The sequence below is a fragment of the Condylura cristata genome, unplaced genomic scaffold (genome assembly GCF_000260355.1).
Source record: "Condylura cristata isolate star-nosed mole 26May11 unplaced genomic scaffold, ConCri1.0 scaffold00009, whole genome shotgun sequence".
NCBI classification, from domain to species: Eukaryota; Metazoa; Chordata; class Mammalia; order Eulipotyphla; family Talpidae; genus Condylura; species Condylura cristata.
In genome coordinates this window covers 60703148-60710303 of record NW_004567110.1, presented here as the reverse complement: position 1 = coordinate 60710303, position 7156 = coordinate 60703148, and the positions used below count along the sequence as shown (strand labels likewise).

The window sequence follows — 7156 nt, the reverse complement described above, 5'->3', positions numbered from 1 at the left end:
GTGATTTTAGGAGATCTGCCTCTACTGAGAGAGGTCAGTCCCAGCTTTTACAAGTCACTGGAAAACAAGAGGCTGCTGTCCTGCAGGGTGAAAGAGTGTGTGGAAATAAGCACCTGTATAGACACAGGTGGTCAGAGGACTGCTGCTGGAGCCAGTGCAGAGACTAACCTGATCTAGTCCTTTTATCTTTGGGAGGGGCTCTGTCCTCTGTGGAGTGGCCTGTTTGTTGCTGATTTTGAATAACTACGTAGAATCTCACAATAGCCCCAATCTGTATATCTTTACTCTCAAGTCTGTGCTTCCTATATTCCCTACAGCAGTCTGGTAGAGCAGTCTGATATGAGTCTCTATGACTGGATTAATGGTTATGTTAGTTCCTTCTGCCCCCACCTCCTTGCATGCTTTAACGTTGCAGGTTTTAACTTTGCATGTCTTTTTCTATCATTTTCTTCTATCAGAAATTTAAATGATATAAAGTTAGAGAACATTTACTTTCACTTTCCCGAATGAATATCTTCATGTTACATAAGGCTTAGATCTATAGCCAGTTGTTGCTCCAAAAGTGCAGTTTATTGCTTTAATCCAAAAGGAGATTAAAACTTCTTTCATCTCCCAGAAAACAACTGGTAAAAGCAGCTAACATTACCCTTTCTGGTGGCGCAGCGGGTTAAAGCATGGCACTAAGAAGCTAAACCCACTTCAGCATGAATTCGATATCCACCTGCCTGGGAGGTGACCACATGGCGCGGCAGACCTCTCCTGACCTGACCGCTGCTCCCCTCAGCAGTGTACTTCCTCGATCTGTCTGTTCTGTTCCTCACTCTGTCTCTGGTGAAGCCTCTCACTGCCCCTGAACCTCTGGCCTGTATGCATAAATAAGTAAAGCATTTTTTTTTAAAGATTTATTTATTTGTTCATACAGAACTAGGGTACAGACCAGAGGCCCAGGGGCGAAGAGAGGCTCCACCAGAGACAGAGTGGGGAGCAGAACAGGCAGATCCACGAAATACACTACTGAGGGGAGCAGCGGGCAGGTCAGGAGAGGTCTGCTGTGCCATGTGGTCACCTCCGGGGCAGGCAGGAATCGAACTCATGTGGAAGCGGCTTTAGCTTCTCAGTGCTGTGCCTTAACCCGCTGTGCCACCAGGGAGGGCCAAAAAAGTAAATCTTAAAAAAACAAAAGAAAACAAAACAAAACAGAAACAGTTATATTAATTCCCCAAGTGGTAGAGAGAGTAGAACCTTATTTGTCTAGGAAAACATAAGAAAATAAAGCTAGAAAACTGGGAGACAGGCTTTTAAAGTCAAAAGCAGAAAAGCTTATCTGACTCTTGGGAGGAATATTTGCACATTAATGTTAGAACAAGATTATGGAATCCTCTAGATGATTTCTGTAGCAGTAATGATAATTGAGTTTCTTTACTGTACTAAAGACTAAAAATTAAATTTTGGAAAATATGAAATTTTAGCACTTAATTTTTTTCACAATATGTAAATTAATATTTATATTTCCCCAAAACTGACTTTTCTCATGGTATTTACCTAAACCTTCTTTGATCTAACCAAGAGTGTTCTTTTTGCTTGAAGTTCAAACCATTTTAAGAAAACGTACTTCTTAAAACATTACATTTCTTATTGAAATATTCTTTCAAAGGATTTTATTAATCTCTGTCATTTTATATGCTACTTTGTGTTTAATTGGTAAAAATAAAGAAGATGTTGGAAATTTTTGTCAAACTTTCTGTGGTCTGTTTTTACTGATTTTTTTTTTAAGAAAGGTAAATACTGCAATTACTATTTCTCCTTACTGTTATTTTCTCCCTTTTCTCACTGTTTAAAACAGTTAACTTTATTTGTTTAACCTTTATTTCAAACTAGATTTAATCATGATTTGGAGAATTTTGGTCTAGAGTAGATTTTAAATCATTACCTTTATAAATAACTCACCATAGACATTGTTTAACTCAGACTGGAAACCTTGCTAAGGGTACATGCAATTAGGTAATTAAGTTAAGATTGTAAAATATTCTCTAAAAGAGTTAGACTAACATGTGACCGTATTAACTCCTAAGGAAAGGAACTTTTGCATTTTCTTTCTACTGCAGGACCCTAGACCCAAGAGATGATGTGTATTTATGTTACCTAATAGACGTTAAGGCCAGACACCTTCCCTTTTCATTCACACAAAGGATAAACCACAAAATCCATATTCTGTAGTACAACAGAAATAACAGAAACCAGGTATGCAATAGAAATGTGAACAGATGAAGACTTGGTACATGAAGATTTGAACTAACAAGGAAAACAATGGTAAAGAGTTTACTTTTTCAGCTACAGTGTTCATGCTTCTAGCATTTAGTATTTTAACTGCACCCCCAAAAGAAAACCATAGTGCTTTACATGGACCGACTCATTAGTGTGTACTTGTGTTACCAGAATTTTAGATTTTCAGCCTTAGCCCCTAACCAGGAATCGATCCCAGGCTGTGGTGGCAGCACTGACTCCCAGCCACTAGGCCACCACAGATTGCTGTCTCAGGAAGTGTCAGCAGGAAGTGTCAGCAGGAAGCTTGCTGACTCTCAGGCAAGCAAATGAAAAGAAACCATTTTGTTTAGAGAAATAGCTCGAAGGAAAAGTGTATTAAGGAGAAAAGAAACAAAAACAAAGTAGGCAGCCCTCTTTGGTAGCACAATGGGTTAGGACGCAGCACTGCAAGCTAGCTGCAGCCCTTCAGTGCAAGTTTGATCCCTGACCCCAGAAATGATCCACATGGTGCAGCAGACTACTCTTAAACTGCCCACTTGGTCCATCTGCCTGTCTGCTCCCCACTGTCTTTGGTGAATCCTCTCACCACCCCTGCATCTCTGGCTTGTACCCCAGTTCTGTATGAATAAATAAATAAATCTTTAAAAAAAAAAGAAAAAGAGGCCCTCCCTGGTGGCGCAGCGGGTTAAAGCACTGCACTGAGAAGCTAAAGCCACTTCCACATGAGTTCGATTCCCGCCTGCCCCGGAGGTGACCACATGGTGTGGCAGACCTCTCCTGGCCCGCCCTCTGCTCCCCTCAGCAGTGTACTTCCTCGATCTGCCTGTTCTGTTCCCCACTCTGTCTCTGGTGAATCCTCTCACGCCCCGAGCCTCTGGCCTGTACCCCAGTTCTGTATGCATAAATAAATAAATCTTAAAAAAAGAAAAAGAAAAAGAAAAAGAAACAAAGTAGGACTCCCGGGGAATAAGGACAGGGAAGGGAAAAGAAGCCTTTCTGGAATGGCGCCTCAGGGAATATATAGCACTAGCTTCTTTCCCTAATTATTCTAAAGCCCCGTCAGTCACTATTTCTTGGTGGTCTAACTCAATCTGTCTTATTGCTGTGTGTGTGTGTGTGCGCGTGTGTGTGCTTCAGAGTCCTTATTTTAGAGTCCTCTTTTTATTGTCCTTGTCTGGGAATGACTGCAGTCTGGGGGAGGAAGTGTTCAGTTAACCCCCTTTGGAATGGCTGTCCCTATTTCTGTCCATTATTGCTTGTAGCCATTTGCCTGTGTTATTCAGACCTAGAAGCTGTCTTTCCCCTTATGGGAGTTCTGGTTCTCAGAGTAAGAAGGATACAGAAGCCCTCAGCAGGGAGCGTGCTTACTAGGAAAGGCAGACCTATAAGTGAAATAACACTTGATAGTCACCAAAGAAGCCCTTATATTTCAGAAAACTCTGCCACTTTTCTTGTTCCTATCCAATAAGCTCCATCTATTTGTTTTCTCTGCATTCCTGCTGATGCAAACCACAGTTGTCCTAGATTAGCTATTACTAAAGAAAGCCTTGACTTTTCCTCTCTGAGGTTTAAAAGTTTGACAGTTCTTTATGTCTGGAACAAACAGTCACAGATCCACCTTTCCAATAAAAGGTAATTTCACCTCTGCAAAGTATACATGGTATGTTTCCTTTACATTAGGTTCCATGGCAAAGGAGCCTAATGTTCCCTTTGCAACATCATCACACTTATCTGGAATGCTCTATTCAATTATTTTTTTCTTCACTGTATCTTATAATATGATGTTAAGCTCTTTAACCATCATTTTTTAAAAAAAAATATTTTGTATTAATATAGAATTCTTCATGGTGATTGGAAAAATAAACTACTTGAACTTATATATTATTTCACCTTTCTCTGATTTCCTATAGTCAAATTTGACAACCTAAGAGCTGGCACTACCATTTTTTCTGCTATATTACATTTACATTGCCATATAACAATGTACCACCCATTTATTGTCTCAACCTTGGGCATGTAAGGCAAGTCTCAACCTTCCATGTGTCAGATATCTATGCAAGGTTTAGAGTTAGGGTCCCAGTTCAAAGCCTCCCAACACTTCAGTTAAAATGTAGATATTGGTGACAGTTGGAACAATGAGCTCCCCCCTCTTTCTTCTGGTTGAGGGAAGTAAAATTAAAATATTAATTTAAAAATATTAATATATTTGTGTGATCAAGCACATACAAATGTATGCCCAGATGTGTCAAGAAGTAATATATTCTTTTAAAAATATTTATTTATCTAAGCATACAGAAAGGGGGTACACGCCAGAGGTGCTGGGCTGGTGAGAGGATTCACCAGAGAGAGTGGGGAGCAGAACAGGGAAATTGACAAAGTATACTGCTGAGAGGAGCAGTGGGTGGGTCAGGAGAGGTCTGCTGTGCCATGTGAGATGGCTCCCAGGCAGTGTCTGTGGGTAGCTTCAGAGTGCTGTGCTTTAACCCAGTGTGCCATCAGGGAGGGCCCAGTAATATAAATGTGATAATACTAAGCTGCTTTAAAGTAGAAGTGTATAAGTACATATATTTAGGAGATTTAAGTGTCGTTCAATTAAATGTCTACCATTGTTTCTTTTTCTTCTACTTTTTTAAGGTTACATTGGTTTAAAACAATGAAAGTGACTTAGAAATACAGGATCCCCCCTCTTCAGATTGCTAACATCACACTTACCAAGTTACCACACTAAAAAAGTCATCCTTAGGCCGCTGTGCCTGTTCCCAACTTCCAACTTTGTTCTTTACTTTTCCCTCCCTCACTTATAGTCTCCGCTTTACAGCTCGGGTTTCAAGGGTTTGTTTTGATTTGGTGTTGTCTGACTCTTCAGTTTCTTTGTATTCCACATATAAACAAAGCCATGCAATATTTCTCTTTTGTTTTTATTTTGCTTTGTAAAATGTCCTCCAGTCTATGTTGTTGCAAAGGGAAAAGGAGCCAACTTTTTGTGGTTGTTTATTTTGTTTTCTATAGTTGTGTAGTATTACATATATGCCATATTTTCCTAATACACTCATTTATACTGGGGTACCAAGATTGTTTTCATAACTTAGCTATTGTAAATAGTGTTGCAATGGACATAGGTGTGCATCTTTCCTTTCAAATTGATTTTTCTTTTAATTGTTTGGTTAGATGCCTAGGCGCGGAATTGCTGGATCATATAGTAGATCTATTTGTAATATTTTGAGAAATTTCCATACTGTTTACTTAAGTGACTGTACCAGTTTATATTATATCAACAGTACATGGGGGTTCTTTTGTCGTCATAGTCTCACCAACATTTTTTTTTTTCCTTGTGTTTTTCTATGAACCATTCTCCCAGTTGTAAGATGGCATATCTTACATATCATTGTGGTTTTGTTTTGCATTTCACTGAGTCATAAGTGATGGCAGAGATTTTTTCTCCCATTTGTCTATTAACCATCTATAGATCTTCTTTGGGGAAGAGACTATTAGTTTTTTTTCAATTCATCTTTTGATGAACTATAGATATGGTCTCTGAAAGTATAGCTTGGTCAAGCCCATCTTTTGATTTTCTTTATATTAAGTTTTCTGAGTCCTTTATCAATCTTGGCTATTAGTAACTTGACAGATAAAGGAAGTACACATATTTTTTCACATTAATTAGGGTATCTTCTCATTTCAATGTAGTCACATTTGTTTATTTTGTTTTTGCTTTCTTTGCCACAGATCACAGACTCATCCCTGACACCAATGTTTTACTATTTCTGTCTATGTTTTCTATCTACTTTATGGTGTTAGGTCTTACATCTAATGATCTAATCCATTTTGAGTTAATTTTCTCTATATGATACAAAGCTATAATATAGATTCATTCTTTTGCATGTATGTTAATCCAAATTTTCTCAGCACAATTCATTGGAGAATTTTTATTTTATTTTTATTTTCCAATGTTATAATTTTATTCCCTTTGCCATAGATTATGTATATGTGTGAGTTCATCTCAATGCTATTGGTCTGTATCTCTGTTTTTATTCCAAAATTATTCTGGTTTTGGTACTATGGCTTTAAAATATAGTTTTAAATCAGAGAATGTTTAAAAATAAAGTTTTAAGTTCTGAGAAAGAACCGATATTTTTTTTGAAAGGATCACATTGTTTATTTAGTGTCTTTGGATCCATATACATTTTAGTAATATTTCTTTAATTTTTTAAAGTGTAATATTTGAAAAGTATACATTATTTCAGATACAGAGACTTACGGTTTAAAGTTGTGAAAGAACAATTTAAATTAATTATATTAAATTTCACTACCTATACTACTTACCTCCTGGAAATTAAATTGTCTCACAGATAATCTTAGTTATATATTCACTTCTCAAATGAAGAAACAAAAATTTAAGCCAATCAACTATTTAGTGAAATATTAGAAAACTGAATAATTTGTAACTTCTCATATCCATTTATTAGTTTCATTATTAGACTGCTAATTTGATCACAATAATATGCTTATGTCATCAATTCATGATGTGCCATGATTACATGAATTCACCAAAAGAAGAAAATTGAGTTCATTTATATAACTTCCTTATATTGTTCACTTCTTGCCCAAACTTGAAAATTATCTTAGTATTTTTTAATAAAATGATACCTTTTACATTATATAATCTCCTGCTACTCTGAGAGAAGAGACATGAAAGAATAAATGTGTGAATATCTTCAAATAAAAATAAATGTGTGTTCTGTTATAATATTGAAAGATAATTTAAAAAAAAATGCCCCAGAAATTTGATGTCAGCACATTGTCTTTTAGCATGAATTGCTGCTAATGAGAAATTTAATACCCAAATGTTTCACATTAATTTAAGAATCATTCTTGTTTATATATATATATA

At 36.8% G+C, this 7156-nt stretch overlaps 1 protein-coding gene across 6 annotated transcripts in view; it reads left to right on the top strand.

The window, feature by feature from the left end:
- SNTG1 (syntrophin, gamma 1) overlaps positions 1–7156 on the top strand; it is a 682373-nt gene that overhangs the window by 395692 nt on the left and 279525 nt on the right. The gene's annotated exons all lie outside the window — the stretch shown is intronic.